Source organism: Cornus florida, unplaced genomic scaffold (genome assembly GCF_030987335.1).
Source record: "Cornus florida cultivar Cherokee Brave unplaced genomic scaffold, ASM3098733v1 CherokeeBrave_3.0.0_Hap2_Chr11, whole genome shotgun sequence".
Classification (NCBI taxonomy): domain Eukaryota; kingdom Viridiplantae; phylum Streptophyta; class Magnoliopsida; order Cornales; family Cornaceae; genus Cornus; species Cornus florida.
Window position 1 is genome coordinate 49,080,299 of NW_026775581.1, and position 24,923 is coordinate 49,105,221.

At 38.5% G+C, this 24,923-nt stretch overlaps 1 pseudogene; it reads left to right on the forward strand.

The window, feature by feature from the left end:
- The first annotated feature begins 503 nt into the window (after positions 1-503).
- LOC132287290 (small nucleolar RNA R71) lies at positions 504-602 on the forward strand (annotated as a pseudogene).
- Positions 603-24,923: the final 24,321 nt, after the last annotated feature.

Here is a 24,923-nt window from a genome sequence, read left to right on the forward strand (position 1 = left end):
TCGGATGATTACTCTAACTTGGATTATAGTGAGTACCATAAGGATTATTCCCTTGGTTCACAAAAGCTGCATTGACTTATTCATTAGGTTCATTTTGCACTTGTCCATGAGGACAATGAGAAGTAGAATGAAGAACACTAGAATAAGTCATACATGTTTCATTTGGTGCACGATGAGAATGGTTAAGGAAGGAAGATACTTAGTTCGCCGAGTTTTGGTTAATCAAAAATTAATCAAACCTTTGTGATAAAGACTTCATTTCGGCGGCTATTTCATGTGAATGGTTAACTTAATGTAAGCCAACACTCTTCCTACCTTGTGAATTTCTACCATTCTTGGATGATAGTGTTCAATGCAAAGAATTTTCACTCATGCTCTCATAAAGACGCCACACGTCATCCTCATGCCTATCAATGTATGAGCCACCCATGGAAGCATCAACCATACCCTTATAGTTGTCCGATAAGCTCTCAAAGAAGTATTGAACTAATTGCCATTTGGGCATGTCATGATGTGGACACTTCCTAAACAATTCATTGAAGCGTTCCCATGCCTCATGAAACATTTCTCCATCCCCATGTGAAAATTCTCGAATTGAGTTTCTCATGGCATTAGTCTTAGAAATCGGATAGTACTTCTTCAAGAACTCTTGTTGCATTTCTGCCCAAGAAGTAATTGAAAAAAGGCCTAAGATTGTTAAACCAATACTTTGCCTTGTCTTTTAAGGTGAATGGAAAACGTTTGAGTCTTAAAACCTCTTCCAGCATGTCCGTATATTTTACGGTGGAACATACTTCAAGAAACTCATCCAAATGCTTATAAGGTTCTTCACTTGGAAGTTCATGATAGTTAGGAAGCATTTGAATGGTTTGTGGCTTAATTTCATAATGATGTGCTCTAAATGGAGGCAATTGGATGCATGTAAGTGCATTATACTCATTAGGCACATAATGGTCAGCTACTTGAGGTGCAACATGAACACCTTGGTTTTGAATTCCTTGATTGATGATGGGAGGTTGTGGAGCATACATTGGCCTTAGCATGCCATATGGAACTTAGCCTTGTTGTTGTGGTGGTTGGTGAATAAATGGCATAGGCATGCCTAATGGTACTTGTATGTTCTCATTGTGCACATTGGGATGAAGGATACCTTGTTGGTCTATGTGATCAAGGTCCTCAACATGATCATTATTATGGTCATCCATTGATAGATTGGTTCTATTTGAACTTCCTCTTCCCCTAGGATTTCTAACGATGGATTCAAGATGCAAATCTAAAGGGACAAGAGTTGGTCTCAATGAACAACGTCCATGCATGCACAATGCAAAACACAATAAACACAAAGAATGACAAACACTATGCCTTCACAACAATGCAATTAGACTTCTTCCACAAACATTAAATTCATACTCACATGTTTTAACAACAATGATGCAAAGAATAATTAAAAGCAAGCCTCCACGCGGGCCGACGATTTAACTAAGGGATTGAGTAAAGAAAGTCTCACAAAGGTCCTTTAGCACTTCAACTCCAAATTTAAAGCTTAGCTTAGCAAATTTTTTAAAATTATAGCTTTTTACTTTCTTTGCTTGCTTGAATGCTCCTTTGCTTGCTTCCTTTCCAACAATGCACCTAGTTAAGTAAAAACAACACAATAAGTAACCAAAAAGAAAAATAAAAGTAAAGTAAAGACACGATCAAAAGAGTACTAATCCTAATTGATTCCACAATTTTCGACGTTGCCTAATCAAATCAATCAATCCCCGACAACGGTGCCAAAAACTGATGCAGTCTGCCGCACTACCGTCAAGCTTAAGAGAATGTGTGCATTTTAAAGTGAGGGCCAAGAGTTTTACATTTATAGAAGCCACTACTACCTTCACTAAAAATATAGCTAGGGCGAGTAGGGATCGTCACAAGGGATTGTGAGGATCGAACAAGGTCGTGGAATCGCTATTAGGGCTAGTAGGTCGAGTGATCAGACAATTGGTTGGTTGGTTAATTAGAGAGCAACTAAATTAAACTAAGTGATAACAAAAGAATGCAACTAAGAGTAACTAAGAGAAAGAGAGATCTTAGGGTTCAGAGGTCACCACCAAGTAATGTATTTTTATACCATTGACAAGTGATTAATGAGGGCAAATGGTGTGCTGCAATATTGGTGTGTGTGTGTTTGGTTGATTCAACAAGCAAGGATGACTAGTTAAGCATGTATTGTCTAAACTTCATGTGAAAGGCACAATATATCTAAGCAATGAAGCATATATTGTCTAAACAACATGTGAAAGGCACAATAGATCAAAACAAGTCATTAATCCTTTCATTAAGCTCATAATCCATATACAACACAAGGTTAGAGACATATGCTACTTGCATTCAAAAGCTTGGATCATCAAACAACAAGCATGGATTGTCCTCCCATTTAACACTACACTACAACTACACTACATCTACACTACTAGCATGAAAATAAACTAGGGGAGAGGCACAATCCATCAAGGAATAAGTATGAACCATCAAGAGAATCACAAGAGCATTCATTTAAGCACTATGTTTTGACAATCTCTAAATCTATAGCATCAATACACATAGACATGCATCAATAACACAAAATCTAGAGACAAGCACATGAACATCTATCCTTGCATACATAGACATATGGATAGAATGAAATGATCAATTGGAAGCATTAAACCACATAAATCATTGAATAAACAAGATATATATATATATATATATATATATATATATATATATATATATATATATGTCAAAACATGTATTACAACACTAATCCCTCAATAATACACAAGATTAAGATATAGAAAGCATGCTTGGGCCTAACTCTAGCCCCAAGAGGATGTCTAGCCACTCATGGTGATGTTGCTCCAACCCTCAAGGGCTAACTCCATGGAAAGGATTTGCTCCTTGTTAATGAAGAACTCCAATGGTGTCTCTAGCCTCCTCCTCCTCTAAGCTTGCTCCCCAAGAGATGATATGAAAATGATATTAGCTCCCTCTTTTATAAAAAGCAATCCTTATCCTTATATAGGTAGGTCAAATGACACCCAAAATGAGCTGGGGTCGTGCACATAATATTCCCTAATGATTGGTTAAAGGACAACTTTCAATGAGATGGAAATTTAACTTTTTCGCACTGGAGGAAGCTCGATCGATCGAACCTTGGACTTGGATCGATCGAACTGGCTGAGATCCATCGAACTTAGGCTAGATCGATCTAACTGGTTGAGCTTTTTGGGAAAAGACAAATCCGAGATATTTTGGGAGATATTTTTGGGAAAAGGACAAAAGTGGTTAGTGGGTGGTACAGCTGTGGATATGATCAATCATTTGAATAAGGACAAAAGTGTTCGATCGATCGAAGGGTGGTGTTGGATCGATCGAATTTTGGACTTTTTGCTTTTGGGTCAAGGCTTGGATTTATCTTGAAGTGCTGAGATCAATCAGTGTTTGATCGATCGAACCTTGAAGTTGGATCAATCGAACTTTGTTGCTTCCCGCCTTTGGCTTCATTTGCTTCTTTCTTTCTCCACTTTGCTCCTTTCTTTGTTTAATCCCAGAATTGCTTCAATTAAGCTTTTATTTGGCTGCGTTAACTTATTTTCGGGATAAGTGCCTGAAAATGAAAATAACACGAAATCAATCTAAAACGATAAAGTAAGATAGATAAAGGTACTAGAATGCCTAAGCTTAAGGGGTTTAAATATGCACTTGTCAGCGCTCATCACTCGAGCCATGGCCTTTTAAAGAAAGAAACACTTACAATTGTAGTTAGTAATAGGTATAATATATGAAATAAAGAATTGAAGCACACAAATAGAAACATGTTTGTCAAGTTAAGATATACAACTCAGAATGAATCATATGAATCTATGCAAGTGGTAATGTAGCTAGGTATAGATATTGAATGTTCAGATAAGTGAAACATGCTAAACAATATAAGTATGAAATGCATCCAATGTGGAAAACACAGGCATTGAGCATAAATAAACTAGCATGAAAACTATGGAGGGTGCAGGGGCATTTATTATGCAAAACTGTGAAAGTTTGATCGATTAAGAAAAAGATGAGATCGATCCAAGTTGGATTGATCTGGACATGGTGAGATCAATCTTGCTCTGATCGATCTGAGCACAACTAAAATCGATCGAACCTATGTAGAAACACGAACAGTCATAGATCTGTGACGTGGACAACACGGAGGGCACCTGAATAGGCTTGTAGGCCCCTCTACACCTCAACACATTGAAAATAGTCACTTAATTTGGCAAGTGACCCCCGAAATCAAAATCAAAACAAAATATATATACAAAAATACATACACATATATATACATATATATACACATGCTCAACAACTCAAAAATGGAAACAAGTAAACATAGAAGTTGTAGATCTAAGCATGGCAACATGTAAAACATGTAAATTAAAGCTCAAAATTGAAAACAACACCCAAAACTTACCAAATCTAGAGGAGAGAAGTGGAGACCGAGAGAGAAAGAAGATCGGGATCGAGTTTGGAGAGCTTGGAAGGTCGCCGGAGACTCGCCGGAGATGGGAGAGATGATGAAAAGTGGTGGGAGAGAGGTGGGGTCTGAGATCGATGTTGAAATCGATCCAAATGACCCTTGGGTCATATTTTTAAAAACGATCTCTGACGAGTTCGATTGATCACTTGGAAATCAGATTGATCGAACTCAGATCGATCATGAAGAAACTCAGATCGATCGAATCCACAAAACGACACGGTATTTTTGAAAATTTTTGAATTTTTTTTTTAAATAAAATAAATTTCATAATTAAAAATATTTTTTGATTTTTTTTGTAAATTAAAAATTAAAAACAAAATTCAAAAAGAAGTTAAAGTCAACAGGAAGCACTCAGGTCGATCGAACATAGATCGATCAAAGCTCGATCGATCCAACAGGTGAAAACCTGCAGACATGTTTGATCGATACACAGAGAGGTGATTTTTCATGGGTTCAAAAATTTTTCTAAGTATGGAATGAAGATCGATCCAAGGGAAAACTGGATCGATCTTGGAATTTCAGATCGATCGAGAATGAAGTTCGCACGATACACAGAGAGCTAAAATATGCAGGAAATTTACGCACGATGGGATAGAGAGGTGATTGGATGCAGGGATGATGTTCGATCAATCTGACTTCTTATCAGATCGATCAAACAGACACTAAATGTCTAATTCGAAACTGAAAGTGCAAGTATTCTTAATCAAAGTCCTTAACAATGTGTATGAACCCAGAACATATCTAGATGACGCAAGAAATGAAAAGTAAAATAGAAATGAGGGAAGAATAGGGTTGTAAACCCTACGAAGCACTAGTGTTTAACGTCTCTAGCAAGACGTTGGGCTCTTTTAGCCTTGATCAAAAATCTTGTTATGTATCCCCTCCTTGACGGGGTGAAAAGCACTTTGAATCCCACCCAACAAATTATTTCCTAAAAAACTTATTGGATTTGACTCAAAGGAGATTGATGGTCCTTTATCTATGCAATTCTTGGGCTTCCATGCCCTTTCAAACTTTATTTTTTAAACAACATTCTTGGAAATCAAATTAGAAGGCAAACCTTTGGGAATTCCATTTTCAAGCAAAGACTCATGTTTTTCAAGTTCATTGTCAATACACTTTTCTACAACACATGCTTCTTCATGCTTGTCTATTGAATTCGAGGTTGGGTTAAAGATGTTCAACTTCACTTTCATGTAGCCAAATAAGATTTTCATTATCCCCATCCTATAATTTATGTTGGCATTTGCGGTTGCCAAGAAAAGACGGCCAAGAATAACGGGAATTTGGCTCTTGGGATTTGGTACCAGTTTCGTGTCTATGACAACGAAATTAACCAAGAAAAAGAACTTATCAATCTTGATCAAAACATCCTCAATAATACCCCGGGGCTTTTTGATGGATCGATCGGCAAGTTGCAAAACTACCGACGTCGGTTTCAAGTCTCCTAAGCCCAATTTAACATATACCGAGTACGGAAGAAGGTTAACACTTGCTTCTAAATCTAAAAGAGCCCAATTAATGACATGGTCACCAATGATGCAAGAAGTAGTAGGTGAACTGGGGTCCTTAAACTTTGGGAGAGTGTTGTGTTTCAAAATAGAGCTTACTTGCTCGGTCAAGACCATTTTCTTTGGTGCTTGGCTTATGTTCTTCCTCTTTTGGGTGCAAAGATCTTTCAAGAATTTGGCATAAGTCGGAATTTTTTTGATTGCATTCAAGAGCGGAAGATTGATCTCACTTGCCTAAATACTTCAATGATTTCATCCACTTTAGTTTTTTGTTTTTCAATAGAGATGGATCCATTTAAGGCATCCGAAAGTGGAGTCTTTGGCTCAAAAACCTTTTTAAAATCATTATCAACAACATTTTCAACACAAGAATTCTTCAAACCACTGTTCAAATCATTTTTCAATACTTTTTTAACAAGATGATCATGCTCATGCAATGAAGGAGGAATAAAATATGAAACGGGACGAGTTTCAACTTTCGGTTGCACCGGTTCACTCTCTTCATTTAATTCACCAACTTGGTTACCAACAATTTTCCCACTTCTCAAGGTTGTTACCGCATTGACATGCTTGATTGTGTGACCTTCAGATGAGGAATTGGTTTCCACAATAAATTGTTGCTTTTGTGGGGCATTTAAAGGCATCGTCCCTTTCTCTCTAGCATTCAAGGTACTAGCTATTTGCCCGACTTGGGTTTCTAGCTTAGCAATGGATTAGGAATGAGAGTGAAGTAATTGAATGTTTGCCTCTAGAGTACCCAAAGCGGTCAACACTTTTTCCTCAAAAGCGGGACTCCTAGAATTTCCTTAAGAATAAGATGATTGATTAAGAAAATGAGAGTTAAAAAATTAATTTCCATGTGATTGAAAAGATGATCTATAACCTTGGGAACCTTGGCCTTGCATTGGGGGCGGAACATATTTGCCTTGAAAACCACCTTAGGGAGGGTTTGAGCCTTCCCCTTGGCTTTTCCAAGAGAAGTTTGGATGGTTCCTCCACCCGGCATTGTAGTGTGGGCCATGGGAATTATTCCCTTCGTTAACAAATGCAGCATTAACTTATTCATGATGCTCATTTTGCACATGTCCATGGGGACAATTGGAAGTAGAATGTAAGACACTAGAACAAGACATATAAGATTCATTAGATGAATGATGAACATGACTAGGGGAGGAAGACATTTGATTTGCCGAATTTTGGTTGATCAAAAATTGATCAAACCTTTGAGATAAAGACTTGACTTCAGCAGCTATGTCATTGGAATTGTCAACTTGATAAAAGCCAACATTCTTCCTTCCACCTAGAATTCTACCATTTTTGGAAGACAATGATCTTTGCATGGAATTTTTGCTCATACTTTCATACAATTGTCAAACATCATTTTCATGTTTATCAAGATAAGAACCACCTATAGATGCGTCTACCATTCCTTTTTGGCTATCCGGTAAACTTTCGAAGAAGTATTGGACTAATTGCCACTTAGGAATGTCATAATGTGGACACTTCCTAAGCAACTCATTAAATCTTTCTCATACCTCATGAAACAATTCCCTATCCCCTCAAGAAAATTCACGAATGAAAGTTCTCATAGCATTAGTCTTTGATACCGGGTAGTACTTCTTCAAGAACTCTTGTTGCATTTTCGCCCAAGAAGTTATCAAAAAAGGCCTAAGATTGTTGAACCAATATTTTGCCTTGTCCTTAAAGGTAAAAGGAAAAAGTTTGAGTCTTAACACTTCTTCTGGCATGTCCGTGTATTTCACGGTGGAACACACTTCAAAAAACTTATCCAAATGCTTGTAAGGTTCTTCGCTTGGAAATCCATGATAGTTAGGAAGCATTTGAATGGTTTGCTATTTAATTTCATAATGATGTGCTCTAAATGGGGGCAATTGAATGCATGTCAGTGCAATATATTCATTCGGCACATAATAATCATGCAAAGCAATGGGAGGATTCAAAACCGGTGGTACTACACGAACACCTTGATGGCCTTGCATAATGGGAGGTTGTGGAGCAAAAATTGGCTGAGGCATTCCCAACGGAACTTGTCCTTGTTGTGGTGGTGGAATGTATGGTCTTGCCATGCCTAATGGGACTTGGATATTGTCACGATGCATATTAGGGTGGAGGATACCTTGTTGGTCTATGTGACCAAGGTACCCCACATAGTCGTCATTTTGCTCCTCTATTGATGAAATGGAGTGATGAGAACTACCTCTTCCCCTAGGATTACGAACAACCGATTCAAGATGGAAATCAAGTGGACAAGAGTAGGATTTAACGACCTACGACCATACATGCACTAACAAAACAAATAACAAGTAATAATCAAATAGCAATCACTTCAGCCCCACAACAAATCAATTAACAAACATCCTCCACATACATTGATCCCATACTCCCATGCTTGAACAATATGCAAGAAAAAAAATTAAATTGCCTCCACGCGGGCTCACAATCTATCTAAGAATTTAAGAACTTTCCACCACGCGAGTCAATGATTTAACTAAAGATTGAGTTAGAAAAAGCTCACAAAGGGTTCTTAAGCAACTTCAATTTAGTTTTCAAGTTTTGCTATGCCTTGCAATTTTTTAGATTTTTGCCTTTTTATGTTTAGCTTAGCTCCTTGCTTTTCAATTCTCCTTTGCTTCACTTCCCTTCTCAATGCACCTAGCCAATGAAAAACAAACACAATAAGTAATCAAAATAAAATAAAGTAAAGACATGATCAAAAGAGTACTAATTCCTAATTGTTTCCAAAATACGGCGTTGCCAAATCCCCGGCAACAACGCCAAAACTTGGTGTTGATGCGTCCTAACACCCCAAATTGCATAAAAAGTATGGCCAAGTTTGAATTTATAAAGTGTCATTACTACCTCTAACTACTAATATAACTAGGGTGAGTAGGGATCGTCCCAAGGGATCAGATGCGCATTTGAAATGGAAACAAGGTCGGGTTAGTAGGTCGAGTGATCAAAAGATATTTTGATTGGTTAATTAAACTACAATGTAAATAAATTCAATACAAGACAATTAAAATAAATAAAGGGTAGAGAACAAGAGTGAGAGGTCTTGGGATTTAGAGGTCACTACTAAACATCACCTTTTTAAACACTCAATATGTAATGAATGAGGGAAAATATGTGTTGCAATACTAATAGGTGTGATTGATTGAATCAACAAGCATGGATGACTAATTAAGTATACATTGTCTAGACAACCTAATGAATATCACAATATATCAAAGTAAGCTATAATTCCTTCTTTTAAGCTCACAATCAAACACATTAACAAGTTAGAGAATTATACTACTTGCATTCATAAGTATGGAACATCAAACAACAAGCATGGATTGTCTTCCCATCTAGGAAAATAAGGCAACTACAGTACAACTAAGCTAAGGACATGAAAATCAAACTAATTAAACTAAGGAAGAGACACAATCCATCAAGAAATGAGTATGAACCATCAAACACACCACAGGAGTATTCCATTAAAGCACTATGCCTTGACAATCTCTAGATTTATAGCATCAACACACATAGACATGCATTAATTTCACAAAACCAAGATATTAACACATGAACATCTATTCTAGCATACATAGACATATTAATAGAATGAAATGATCAATTGGAAGCATTAAACAACACAAATCATTATAGAAACAAGATTCATATATAAATCAAATGTCAAGACAAGATTACAACACAAATCCCCTCAAAATACAAAATATCAAGGTCTAGAAGGCATGCTTAGGGCTAACTCTAGCCCCAAGAAGATGTTTAGCCAGTCATTGATGTGGTCATCCAACCCTCAAGGCCATCTCTATGGTAGGAAGTATCTTCTCCTCCTTGATGGAAACCCTAAATGAATGGAAGAACTCCTAATTAGTGTATGTCTCTAATCTCTAGGCTCTCTCCTCTCTTCTCTTGTTGTATGATGTCTAAGATTGTATCATGATATATCATGTAAAAATGGCTCAAAATCCTTATATAGGTAGCTCAAGTGTCACACCCAATGGTCAGGTCTCGTGCATTAGGGCCCTTTCAATGATTGCACCACGAGCCATCTTTTAATGAGCTGGACTCTGTTTTATTTCGGACTTGAGGAGGGTCGATCGATCGAATTCTGATGAGATCGATCGAGCTATGGCCAGATCAATCGAAGTATGGCCAGATCGATCAAACCTTGGCAGCGCCTTTTTGGAATGAGACAAATCTGAGATATTTTTGGGATATTTTGGGAAAAAGACAAAAGTAGTAGGTGGAGATAAGATCAAAGAAGTTCGATCGATCTGAAGAAAAGTTGGATCTATCGAAGATGGAAATTCTTGAGGATAAGGACAAGGGGTTTGATCCATCTTGGCAAGGCTGGATCGATCACTGTGAGATCGATCGAAAATATGTCTGATCGATCGAAGCTTGCTGTTTTCCGCCACTTTGCTCCTTTCTTCCATTTAGCTTGAAATTACTTCTTTTATGCTCTAATTTGGCTGAATTGACTTATTTTGGAGATAGCGCCTGAAAAGGGCAATAACATGAAATTAGTCTAAAATGGGAAAATAAGATAGATAAAGGTCTTAGAATACTCGAGCTTAAGGGGTTTAAATGCGCACTTTTCAGCGCTCATCAAGTTTCTTGGCTTCATAGGGAGTCATTTTGGTGCCTTAGGAATGGCGTACATCTCTAATGGCCATTTTGTTTCTTTTGCTTCCGTATTTCGGATCCGGTATCGAATCATCCTTACGATTCATCACCGACGCACAGGCTTAAAAACCAGGTCTATCACATGCCCCTTGAAATTAAATCCCGGCTCTGTTCCTACCATTAACCAGGATACTTTATTTGTGTGTGAAATAGGTGTGTGAGAAAGAGTGAAAGAATCATCATCTATTATTGTTTGTGTGGAGGAGTGGAGAAAACCTATTATCTCTTACTTATTTCAAGTGTGACCTCACTCTATGTTGAGGGTTCTCTGATTGCAGAGGTTCTCGATTTCTTCAAGTTTGTGTTTCCTCTTTGGTTATAGGGGCAATTTGTGGTATTCGTTGTCTTCTAGTATGATCAATAGTTTGTTGTGGTTAGTGGTGCTTGAGTGCTTGTAATTTGGGCATTCCCTTGTTTGGTGTGTTGTTGTTGGTTCCTTGTGCGTTATGTGTTGGTGTTTTTGGTCCTTCGGCTTAGATCGGTGTCTTCTTGTTAGATTTGGGTGGGCAGCCAGTTTGGTGATATCCATTGGGTCGTGAAGATTTTGTTTTGTTGCTTCTTGCCAGGTTCCTCTGCTTTACTTTTCTCCTTGTTCTAGTTTCTGGTTGTTGTTTCTAGAGTCTGCTTCTTCATCGATTGCTTTGCACTGGCCGGCGGGGCGTACGACGTCATTGAGTAGTATGGCTGGATGCGATTGCTAACATTTTGGTGAATTTTCTGGAGCTGACCGTACTAGGGTTGCTCTCCAAATAGACCGAAGTGCACAGTCTTCTTGGGGCTTTAATAGGGGGTCACTATTGAATGGACCAGCTCTATCTCCACATGGGCTGGCAGGTTGTAGGCTTGGGCCTGAGGTTTTTACGAGTAATGACCCACTTTGTTTTTCCAAAACAGGTAGTAGCAGTTTCTGCCCACGTAGATTTTCTGACTTACCTACATCTTCTATGGGTAGTTTAACGAGGTGAGTCTAGTTCTATGCACTGTATTAGCAATTCAGCGCACCAAAAGGTTGAAAAATTGAGTCTTTTAGTTTGGAATTGTCAAGGGTTTGGAAACCCTTTGACGGTTTAACAGTTAAAAATAATTCAGTTGAGCCATTCTCCTGATATTCTAGCGGTCTTGGAAACCAAAAATTGACGAGGCCGGATTGCTTATATTCAACGTCTTTTGGGGTATTCTCATACGTGTGTTTCTGATACGGTTGGCCGATCTGGAGGCTTAGTACTTTGGTTGAGGAATTCTATTCAATTGACAGTTGTAGAGTGTAATGCGTTTCATATCACTACTTTAATTCACCTTCCCCATAAACCGCCGTAGGCTCTTACAATTATTTATGCTAGTATGGTTAATCAAATTCGTACGTCCCAATGGTAGCATTTGACTCACCAGGCTTAATTTTGGCCCGCTGAATGGTTGCTTGCTGGTGATTTCAATAAGCTAGATCGAGGTTTAGGTACTAACGAGTGGTGTTCAGTCTTTCCTCAAGCTACATTATCCCATCTTTCCATGGTCAGGTCTGATCATCATGCGGTCTTCCTTCAATTTTATCCCACTGTTATAAAGGCAAAACGTCAATTTTATTTTGATGCGAGGTGGGTTATGGATGACAGATGCTTGACTATTATTCGGGACACGTGGAATAAATTCTTTTTCAGGATCTCGTCAATATTATTAGGCGGCAAAGTCGAAGGAGTGTAAAAAGGTTCTTATTGATTGGGCTCATAATCATCATAATTCTAAGGTTCGAATTGGTCAAGTTGAATCTTCTCTTCGCAATTTAAAGGAACGAATGACGGATTATGATCATTCTTTGGTTCTCTAGGCTGAAGCAGTGCTTAATCAATGTTGGTTGGATGAGGAGCTTTATTGGAAACAAAAATCGCGGAATCAATGGTTATAGCTTGGAGATAAAAATACTAGATTTTTTTATGCTGCGACCAGACGACACCGAGCTCGGAATGGTATTTCTGGGTGATGGATGAGATGGGTGCATGGTCTAAGGACGTCGGTAATATTCAAGCTATTTTCCTGAGGTATTTTCAACAACTCTTTTAGTCCCAACAACCTTCCAATGTTGATCAATTTTTACGCCATATTCCCTGTCGAATTTCTTCCGAGATGAATCAGTCTTTACTTCTACCACCAACTGAATTGGAAATTAAGCAAGCGGTGTTTGGCATGGAACCACTTAAAGCGCCTGGGCCAGATGGTATGACACCCCTCTTTTATCAACAATATTGGGAGGTGATTAAGTCCAATGTGGTGGTGACTGTCTCTAGTTTTTTCCAAAACGGGTATATGCTTTCCTCTCTAAATCATACTAATATTATTTTTATTCCTGAAATTGATTCCCCTACTTTGGTCTCGCACTACCGCCCTATTGCCTTATGTAATGTGTCTTATGGAATCATTGCTAAAATGATGACTAATCAGTTGAAAGGTGTCGTTAATCAAGTTATTAGTGACTCTCAATCGGCTTTTGTTGCAGGTCGTCACATAACTGACAATATACTTATCTCTCATAAGATCTTACATTATCTGAAAAATAAAAGACGAGGTCGGAAAGCTTTCTTGGCACTTAAATTGGATATGAGTAAAGTTTATGACCGTATAGAATGGGGTTTTTTTATTTACTATGCTTCAGAAATTGGGTTTGAATTCTCATTGGATTCAACTGATTTCTTCCTGTGTATTTACTGTTTCTTACTCTTTAATTATTAATGGGACGTCTGTGGGTTTTTTTCAACCGTTGAGAGGGTTACGTCAAGGTGATCCGTTGTCGCCATATCTATTTATCCTCTGTGCTGACAACCTCTCTATGGCTATTCAGCGAGCTCAACTGGCGAAGCTCCTCACAGGAGTGCGGATTTGTCGGGGGGCGCCGTCTGTTTCTCACTTATTTTTTGCTGATGACTCTATTGTTTTTTGTTAGGCCTTTGTTCTGGAAATTGATTCCTTAAAGAGAATTCTTCATGTATATGAGTTGGCGTCAGGACAAAAGGTGAATTTTGCAAAATTTGCTATTTTCTTTTCTAAGAATGCGTCTATGCCCTTACGGCGCATGTTGAGTCATATGTTGGGGTTGTCCGAGGATGGCTTTCAAACTAAATAGATGCTGGCAATAATTGGTCATTCAAAATCTGATGTTTTTCAGTTTCTGCTAACTCATATGAAGGAACGGCTTGCGTCTTGGCGACAACATACTCTCTCAGAAGGCAGTAAGGAAGTTCTGATTAAGGTAGTGTTAAATATTCTTCTTACTTATATTATGTCTATTTTTAGATTACCCCGTACGTTGTGCTTGGAGCTAATGAAACAAGTAAAGACATTTTGGTGGAAGGAGCATGGTAAGCTCAAATCAGTCCACTGGGCTTCCTAGAACTTACTTTGTTGGAGTAAGCCAGAGGGTGGTTTAGGCTTCCGTGATCTTAAAGCGTTTAATTTGGCTTTGCTAGCGAAGCATGCTTGGCATTTACAGATCTCTCAATTTAAAGTGGTGTTTCAATTGCTCAAAGCCAAATATTTTCCATCCTGCTCTTTTCTTGAGGCGCCGCTGGGATCAAATCCATCTTGGGCATGGCGTAGTATTTGGTCATCACAGGCACTGCTTTGGAGCAGATTACGACAAGGACCTTATCCGGATACCCAAATATGGGAGGTGGATCTTTCAGAAGAGTTTAGTGTAAAATCAGCCTATCACCTAGCAGTGACGATTTCTCCAAATTCCACTCCTTATGCCTTACACCGGGTAAACAATCAGTTGATATCTTGCGCACGGTGGAGTGACTTGTTATGATGACCCTGTGGGTGGGTGTGCCATGGGCGAGTGCGAGACACTGGCAAGCTACGGGTGCATAATCCCACATCGCCTAGGAAAGGGAAAAGTGAAGTGCTTATATATAGGTGTGTCAACTTCAATTGGTATAAGGCCTTTTTAGGTAAAGCCCAAGAGTAAAACTGTGCGGACTCAGGCCCAAAGCGGACAATATCATACCATGTGGTGGAGTGGGTCGTTGCAAATGGTATCAGAGCCTGACCCAGCCGGAAGTGTGCCGACGAGGACGTCGGGCCTCCAAGGGGGGTGGATTGTGATGACCCTATGGGCGGGTGTGCCATGGGCGGGTGCGAGACACTGACAGGCTACCACACTAGCGAGCTACAGGTGCACAATCCCACATCGCCTAGGAAAGAAAAAGGTGAAGTGTTTATATGTAGGTGTGTCACTTCAATTGGTATGAGGCCTTTTAGGGTAAAGCCCAAGAGCAAAACCATGCGGGCTCAAGCCCAAAGCGGATAATATCATACCATATGGTGGAGTGGGTCGTTACAAAATTGTGATGACCCAGTGGCGGGTGTGCCATGGGTGGGTGCGAGATACTGACAGGCTACCACACTAGCGAGCTATGGGTGCACAATCCCACATCGCCTGGGAAAAGGAAAGGTGAAGTGCTTATATGTAGGTGTGTCACTTCAATTGGTATGAGGCCTTTTAGGGTAAAGCCCAAGAGTAAAACCGTATGGGCTCAGGCCCAAAGTGGACAATATAATACCATGTGGTGGAGTGGGTCGTTACAAATGGTATCAGAGCTGACCCCGTAGGAAGTGTGCCGATGGGGACGTCAGGCCTCCAAGGGGGGTGGATTGTGATGACCCTGTGGGCGGGTGTGCTATGGGCGGGTGCGAGACACTATCAGGCTACCACACTAGCGAGTTACGAGTGCACAATCCCACATCGCCTAGGAAAAGGAAAGGTGAAGTGCTTATATGTAAGTATGTCAACTTCAATTGGTATGAGGCCTGTTGGGGTAAAGCCCAAGAGCAAAACCATGCGAGCTCAGGCCCAAAGCGGACAATATCATACCATGTGGTGGAGTGGGTCGTTACACTTATGGTCCCTTCAATTGCCTTCTAAAATTAAACATTTTCTTTAGAAATGTTGCTACGGAATTCTCCCTATAGGTGTTGCTTTTGTTTGTCGTGGACGTTTGGCAAATCCGGTTTGTCCACGATATGGGTTGGATGTGGAGGATGTGCTTCATCTTTTCTTCCGTTGTTCATTTTCTCTTCAGTGTGGAAATTATCCCCCCTCCGTTGGGATTTTCTAGCCCATCCCATTTCTTCTTTTCTAGACTGGTGGAATGATATTCAGCATGGATTAGTTTTGTCTACGGAAGATAAATCTTTTACGGTAGGGCTGGCATCTTTTTGTTTATGGACAATCTGGAAGGCTAGGAATAAATTAATCTTTGATCAACTTGATTGGAGTCTTGTTTTGGTGGCAAATTGGGCTTCCACTCGCTATTGGGAATATGTATCTGTGCAACAAAAATGTCAACGGCTCCTTCATCCTTCACAAAGATCAGCGGCCCCCTCCCGCTAGATTCGTCCAACAAATGGTGTTGTTAAATGTAATGTTGACGCATCATTTTCAAAAGTTGCTCAACAAGGGGGTGGTGGTGCGGTGTTTAGAGACTCCTCCGGTGCGGTTCTTCAAGTGGTGATTTTTATGCCTTTTGAGTTATCATATGTGTTTCATTCGGAATTGTTTTGTTTTAGCCATGTAGTTTTTTGGGCCTAGCAATTTCATTTTCAGGTGGTCTGCTTTGAATCGGATTGTAAAAGCGTGGTGGAGGCTATTGAAGGCATTATTCATACGAATGTTTCACTTATTTCTTTGGTTACTGAGATCAGACGGATCTGCAATCTCTTTCAGGGTTTTCCATTTCGTATGTTAGACGACAAAGAAACCAAGTAACGAATGCTCTTTCCAAGCTTTCACAGCAAGGAATGACTATAGATTCGGTACTTCACTCTCTTCCATTGTCTATCTTTAAGCTTTTGGAGTTAGATGTTGTAGTTGGCACTATGTAATTTTTTTGCTTTCTTATGGGTTGGTGTTGCCAGGAAAAAAGAAAGAGGAAGAGATGAGAGAAAGAGAAGACTTTATATTGATATATATAGATGTTGTGAGCAAGAAGAAAAGTGTGCGATGGAGTATAAAAAATTTTAAGCCAAAGAGTCTAGTTTGCCAAAGAACGCACAACACAATTAAATTTTAAGTTAAGAAATATTCGCTCGACACTTGGCAAATTATCTCTCATATGAATCACACTTGAACACCATCACTTCCATCATCACTAGGTTCAATAAATCAAAGTTTAAGGAAAGTGAAATTTAAAATATTATTAATGAAAGATGAAATGTGTAAATCAACTCATGGCGTACATGTAGTTGTGACCAAAAAAAACCCCTATAAAAAAATTCAAAATATTTAACAGTCTTCTTATAGGACTAAAAAATCTCAAACCTCTAACATTTGCAGCGCGACATCTCCCGGTCAGGCGCTTGACATAACACCAAGAATAGGATTGGGACCGACTCTGATACCATCTATAAAGGTTTTGATACTTGCACGCTGATCTAAAAACTTAAACTAGTCCATAATAGATAGTGTTGCATACCCACTCATATATGTTCAATATTATCTTCATCTCTGTTAGAAATAAGAGAGAGAGTATAGAACTCTGTATTATATTGATGTGTGAGATATTACATAAAGATCCTATATATATAGGAAAAGGTTTGGGGGTAAGTAAATGATGAACAAGTAACCTATATATACTAATATGGTTGGTTTACTCATATATGGTAATTTGTAATATGCAAGAAACCTAAATGGTAGGTAAATGGGTAAACTTGTAATCTAACAGTCCCCCTCAAACTCAAGTTGAGTATAAACCCAACTTAAGATTGAAGGCAAGATCATGAAAGTTGATGGAAATTTGGTGGAGATGGGTTTTCACCCATGATGAAAATGGAGGCACGATTAACAGCTGATGTGGCAGGTGATGTGGCACTACTGCTAGCACCGTTGTTAATGTGTCTTTGAGGCTAATTGGGCGGCCAAATAAGGCTTTTGTTGATTATGAACTTGAAACTAAAGATTGGGATGCAGAAGCATAAGTTTGAAGGTTGATCGCCGAAGGTTGACCTCCAAGGATGGGGCTGATGGTGCCATCCCCGACGGTGACTACGATAAATTGATAAGATTGTTACCAGTAATCGAGAAGTTCTGATACCATATCAAAAATAAGAGAGAGAGTATAGACTCTGTATTATATTGATGTGTGAGATATTATATAAAGGACCTATATATATCGGAAAAAGGTTTGGGGATAAATGAATGATGGACAAGTAACCTATATATACTAACATAGTAGGTGTACTCATATATGATAATTTGTATTATGCAAAAAATCTAAATAGTAGGTAAATGAATAAACTTGTAATTTAACAATCTCAATCCTAACATATGACAAGAACATCTAAAATTAGTCCGTGCAATCAAAACTCGTACTTAAATAACCAAAAAAAAAAAAAAAAAAAAAAAAAACACATTCCACACACCATGAGAAATGTTATATATCATTTGTTTAGATGCCCTTTGATAATTTTTTTATATATTTAAAATTGAGAACCATCCCAATATAACATCATATTACATCTAATACAATAATAATTTGTGGTGGGCAAGAAGTGACTGATTAGAGCGCAGGGTGTGGACTGTTGTCGTCGGTAGGGGTGCACAAAAGAACCGGAACCATGAGAACTGAAATCATTTTTCCGGTTCTCACGGTTCTGGTTTCGGTCCCGGTTCCAAATTTAGGACCCGTGAACATACGGTTCCGATTCCATTTCTAGCCCATGGGAACCGGTAAGAACCGGAACCGTATATATATATATATATATAATAAAGACTAAAGTAAATTCAATGACTAAACTCAGTCACTCATAGACCAATCATAGTCTCAGCCACGTGGTCACTCATACAGCCACAAAAAAAAAAAAAAAAAAAGTAAAAAACTCATCTAAAGACTAATTTACCTAAAGTCTCATCTCATCTTTCAAGGAAACCCTCGCCTCCCCTCATCTCAAGCAGCCAAGCTTCCTCGACAGTCATCACCCTTGCCTCAAGCCTCCTCGAATCCTCATCACCTTCGGCGCCTCGCCTCCTCTCATCCTCTCATCTTCAGATCGCGGCTTACAGCCACTCATCTTCAAGCAGTATCTCATTCATCCTTTGTTTTGTTCGATTCCGGCACTTGCGTTCTCATGTCCAAAACCCTCGTGATTGATTAGGAGAAATGAGGAGGTAGAAGGGATGAAAAGCTTATCCATGGGAGCAACATCTTAGAATTTTGTGTAATTAAATAATAAAGAAAGCTCGATTCGATATGTCTCCGGGATCCCAAGTGGAGTTGTTGAAATGCAAGTCATTCCGGCTCTGTAAAATCTGCCAACACATGAACGAGAAAACACTTTTGTGAGGAACACAGAGTTAGATTGGAATTTCCACAATGCTGTGATTTGTCTCCAGAGTCCAGATGCATGCCCATGAAGCAAAGGAAGAATATTTCATCTCATTTTATTTTGAAAGGTTATTTAGAATTTCAGACTATCAATTGATTTATTACCATGGGATGACTATAATATTATAGAATTTATACTATCAGTTTTTATTTTTTATGTATTCTGTTAATTGTTTTAGCTATGGGCTCAACAAAGCCTTCAAATCAGTACTGATTCTACTGAAAAAGGGAACAAAACAGCAAACAGTCGGTTCCAGTGGAACCGAACTGGAACCGAACCGTGAGTCCATACCTTCACGATTCCGGTTCCAGTTCCGGTTCCGACCGGAACCGTGAGAACCGGAATCGTGTGCACCCCTAGTCGTCGGGGTGCATCTTCAGATCATGTGCTCGTGTGAGGTGGATGCACATGTCAACAGACTCTTCACATCCTCCCAATCCCAATCAATAATTATGTTAGTGTACAATAACTCTATTCAACCACTCTGAGATTATGCCACGTCTACAAACTTTAATTTCTTCTAGGGTTGATATCAAGTCCACGTGTATGTCACTCTTAATAATAAGGCTGATAGAGTGAAGACAATTAATCCAAGAATAATCTGCAGCAATCAGTCACAGACGTCTTTCCAATTTTACTACATTAACCTTTTTGAATATATTTTTATAATAAAATTAATAACAAACTTTCGTTTAACTATAAAATTACTCCATTGTGATTAAAAAATCACCGATAAAAAATGAAATTACATTAAAAGAAAATTGTATTATGTAAAGTGGCTTCGCAATAGTAAAAGTGTTGTGCATCGAACGAGTTCTTTCATTTTAAAATTAATAAAAGTAATTATAAATGACACGTGAAAATTAAAATAATCTCATAGTTGATTTATTTTTTTATTAAATATTATAAAAAAACAATCAAGGCACAATATTAAGATGAAAATGTAATAAAAAATGGTTATATTTTCTCGAGAACACACACACAAAAAAAAAAAAAAAAAAAAAGGGATACTTATTTTGAATACGTTTGTCTAAGTATTAATTTTATTAGAAAGACGTAGGGACTCATTTTCTTTTCGTCAAAATAGGAAAAAATGAGTTCACCAATGTGTATCAAGAAACAATATTTTAAAATGCTCCATTTTGAAGAAATTAATAAATTTCAAAGGCAATCTCAATTTGAAACTTTTTCATTCTGAAAAATTTAAACAAACATAAATAAATAAATTAAAATGATAAAAATAACTATGCTACCTGATAGGGAAAAATAAACCTAACCTACTTTGACCAGCCGCCAGACCTCTTCGGTGATTAATGATAATATTTTATTATTAGAGGTAACGATTTCCATGGATAAAAATGATGACAAATCTTATCAAGGATAAGATCTCCATGGGATAAGGATGATGAAGTTCCCTTATCAGGAATAAGGGAAGCAACGATAAATAGGACGACGACTCGGGACTAAGGGATGACGAAAAAACTATTATTAAATCACTGCCTTCCTTTTTACACCTCTGGCCACTAACTTGATCGTCGAAGAGCTCTTGGCAGGCACCACACCGGTGCTGTCAAGGTTCATCGATTTTCTCCTCTTTCCCTTACAGGTAAATGGTGTCGTATCGGACAGTGCGGATTTCACCTTCAACAGTTGGCGCCGTCTGTGGGAACGACGATTCCCTTAAATCAATAAATTACTCAGTTGGGTATATACATTTGCGGTCCGGTATGGTTACTGAAGGAACACCGTCGCAGGGATCTGGTCAAAGGGTAGAGTCAGGTGAAAACCTAAACGTCCCAAACAACCAGACACTGCTTGCAGCGTTGGAACTGCAGGTCCAAACTTTGAGTCAGAGAATGGACCAGTTAATCAGCAAAATGCAACGCTCCTACAACATCTTGTTCCATCAGTTCAACAAAACTTGCCACGACAAGATCTCTCAAATCCAAACGGAGGGAATGGGAATCTTGCAAAGCAGGATAATCATCCCTCCCAAAATGAGACCGAAATGGAACAAAGCTAGGTGGAAAACAGACATAGAGAAGTGGTACACCCATCTCTCCCACGGAATTTTCGACCTCAGGAAGGCACAACTTTCTGTCTTAAGGAAAAGACAAAGAAGTTACCTATTTCGACCTGCAGGTCGAAGATCTCAAGGGGAAAATGGAGGGTGTAATGCAGGCTATGAAAGGGAAAGGTCATGCAGCCGTAAATGACCTGGTACAAAGGACCCACTTGCCGTTCAGCCTTGCCGTTATGAAATGTCCACTGCCTAACAAGTTCAGGATGCCCTCATTCAAAAGCTTCGACGGGACCAAAGATCCCCTCGATCACCTGGAAATCTTTCAAGCTCTTATGCATTTATACGCCGTACTAGATGAAATTATGTGCCGAGCTTTTCCCACTACACTTAAGGGATCAGCAAGAGTTTGGTTCAACAAGCTGAAGCCAGGAACCATCAACACCTTCGAAGAACTGAGTAAGCAATTTGTGAGCCACTTCATTGCAGGTCAGAGGCATAGGAGGCCAGCCACTAACCTGCTTACCGTGAAGTAGCAGGAGGGCGAGTCGATTCGGGAATACATCACCCGATTCAACACAGAGATGTTGCAGGCAAAAGAGGTGGACGACAAGGTGGCCTTGACCGCTTTCATAAGAGGACTCCATACCTCCAGATTCTTGTTTGCCCCATCCAAAGAACCTCCCACCAGCATGGCAGAGTTGTTGATCAGAGCGCAGAAACATATGAACGTTGAAGACGCTATGAATGCACGGAAGGGAAAGGAAGGAGAGGACAAGAAGAGGTCAGCCCCTCTCACCAGGGATGAGAAGGATACCGGTTATAAAAGATCATTCTTCAGCCAAAGCGATAGGACATATAATGAGGAGGACTCAGATAAGTATACCGATTAACAATTATCTCACAGCTAGAATTAGCCTTATCAAGTCTGGGGGCATCTCAGTTCATCATTTCACATGTTATTTTATTTTATTTAAAGTCACCATCACGAATGAGGTGGATGACCCTCAATTTCTACACAATAAAATATTTTCAGTTCCCTACTACCTATGTGGTAATATTAAGCCCATAATAATCTATTTATCTCCTTAAAGGGCCAACTACACATTCTTCCCTTATTAAAGGGACAAGAAGCCGACTACTCCTTATATACAGAAGGGTGAGATAATTAAAGCTTCCTTCATTTACTAGAGGAACGAGACGACTACTTCCCTTATTACAATGGATAGTAAATAAAGTCCTGTATTAAAAGGATTCGGGCTGAATGAATCCCGTAATCCATATCCCCGTAATATAAGGGATAGTAAATGAGTGTCCTATATTACTAGGACCCGGGCTGAATGAATCCCGTAATCAATATCCCCGTACTATAATGGATAGTAAATAAAGTCCTGTATTAAAAGGATTCGGGCTGAAGGAATCCCGTAATCCATATCCCCGTACTATAAGGGATAGTAAATGAGTGTCCTGTATTACCAGGACCCGAGTAAAGAAAGTCCTGTATTAAAAAGATCCGGGCTGAATGAATCCCGTAATCCATATCCCCGTACTATAAGGGATAGTAAATGAGTGTCCTGTACCCGGGCTAAATGAATCCCGTAATCTATATACCCGTACTATAAGGGATAATAAATAAAAATCCCTTATTAAAGGGACGAGTAAAACTCGTAAAGTTTAATTCCCTTATTAAAGGAGTAACGACCTGAGTGAAGCTTGTACAATTTAAGAAAAGATTACTCAAGTGTATTCAAAATAGTACCCTGGGGCAGAGTACCCAAGGGTACCAAAAATAGTACCCAGTGGCAGAGTACCCAAGGGTACCAAAAATAGTACCCAGGGGTAGAATACCCAAGGGAAGGATACCCATGACATTGTTCCCGGGAATAGTGCCGAGGGCAAAAAAAAAAAATAAAATAAAATAAAATAAAAATTAAAAAAAATCTATACTGTTCATGTGAATAGTACCCGCGAGTATTGTTCCAGGGCAAAAAAAAAAAAATCATTTACTGTTCCAAAGAATAATAAATAAATAAATAAATTATTATTATTATTACATTCCCAAAGCTAGACGAGCAAGCTTGGGAATAGGGGGCAACTGATAGGGAAAAATAAATATAACCTACTTTGACCAACCGCCAGACCTGTTCGGTGATTAATGATAATATTTTATTATTAGAGGTAACGATTTCCATGGATAAAAATGATAACAAATCTTATCAAGGATAAAATCTCCATGGGATAAGTTCCATGGGATAAGGATGATGAAGTCAAATCTTATCAAGGATAAGATCTCCATGGGATAAGTTCCATGGGATAAGGATGATGAAGTTCCTTTATCAAGAATAAGGGAAGTAACGATAAATAAGGGATGATGAAAAAACTATTATTAAATCCCTGTCTTCTTTTTTAGACCTCTGGTGACTAACTTGATCGTCGGAGAGCTCTTGACAGGCACCACACCGGTGCTGTCAATGTTCATTGATTTTCTCCTCTTTCCCTTGCAGGTAAACAGTGTCGTATCGGACCGTGTGGATTTCACCCTCAACACTACCAAACAATAACATACATAGGTTTTTAACCTAAAAAAAAAATAACATACATAGGTCGGAGTAAAGAATGAGTAGAATAACAAAGCTCAGTTATGAGTAGATCAATTATTTCTTATGGGATGGGCATCTTGGGAAAACATCCCCAATTTAGATCAAGCCCAATGCTTTATTTTATCAGACAGCCCTCAGAAACATCACTGTATAATCCACACTTGCCTAGCACCCCTGATTCAACCTCCCTCTCTCTCTCTCTCTGTGTTTTTGTGTGTGTGCAATGGCCATGGCTAAGCTGCTTCTGTAATGCTGTTGGCACTCCTTGTCATTTCCATGGTTGCAACCACAGCGAGTTCCTTCTTGTACCAAAGATCACTCTAAAGTCTATAAACTGTGGTTTGGTTGTGTTTGTTGCTTAATTATACCAATTTGGTCACCATCATAAAAATGCAATATAAGTTTTTTTTTTTTTTTTTTTTTTCAATTGTAGGTTTTAGCAAAAGATGCCCAATACCACCTAGACAATATAAGTTTTTCTCTCCTCCTTTTCTTTTTGAATATTTCATGCTATCATAATACATTAATTTGATAAATAATTTATGTTTTCAGGCACAATATGGTCAAGGAGGCCTAAAGAGTTACCGTAAGTCAATTTAAAATAGTTTTAGCATCAATAGAGTGTTTACATTCTTCAATTTTTGCCAATAAATTTTTTTGTTGAAATGCTAATAATGAAATTTATTTTGTGGTCATATTCACTATAGTTTTTTAAAATTAGATTGTAACGTAATCGTAAGAACTTTTTACATTTTTTCGATCTATAATGTACGAGTATATGATATTTTATAATTTATTCTCGACAATTTCGTTGTGGGCCACTCTCATTCTGAACACAGACAATAACTTAGGTCTTCACTAGTGAGAATCCACAACATACTCACAACTGATGTGCTTATTGTGAAAGTGCCCTAAAGTTGGGCTCTATGTTGAAGTGATTGCTCAAGTCTTTATAAAAATAAAATAAAATTGAAAACCAAAATATTTTGTCTGTGAGTTCAATTATGAGTGTTATATATATATATAGTCCAGATCAAGAGATATTGGCATCTTTTCAATGAGATTGTGTACCAAAAAAATAAATAAATAAATAAACAAATAAAAAAAAATTACAAATCAAAGTGTTCTCTATCTATCCAAAGAAGAATTCGAGAGTTCTA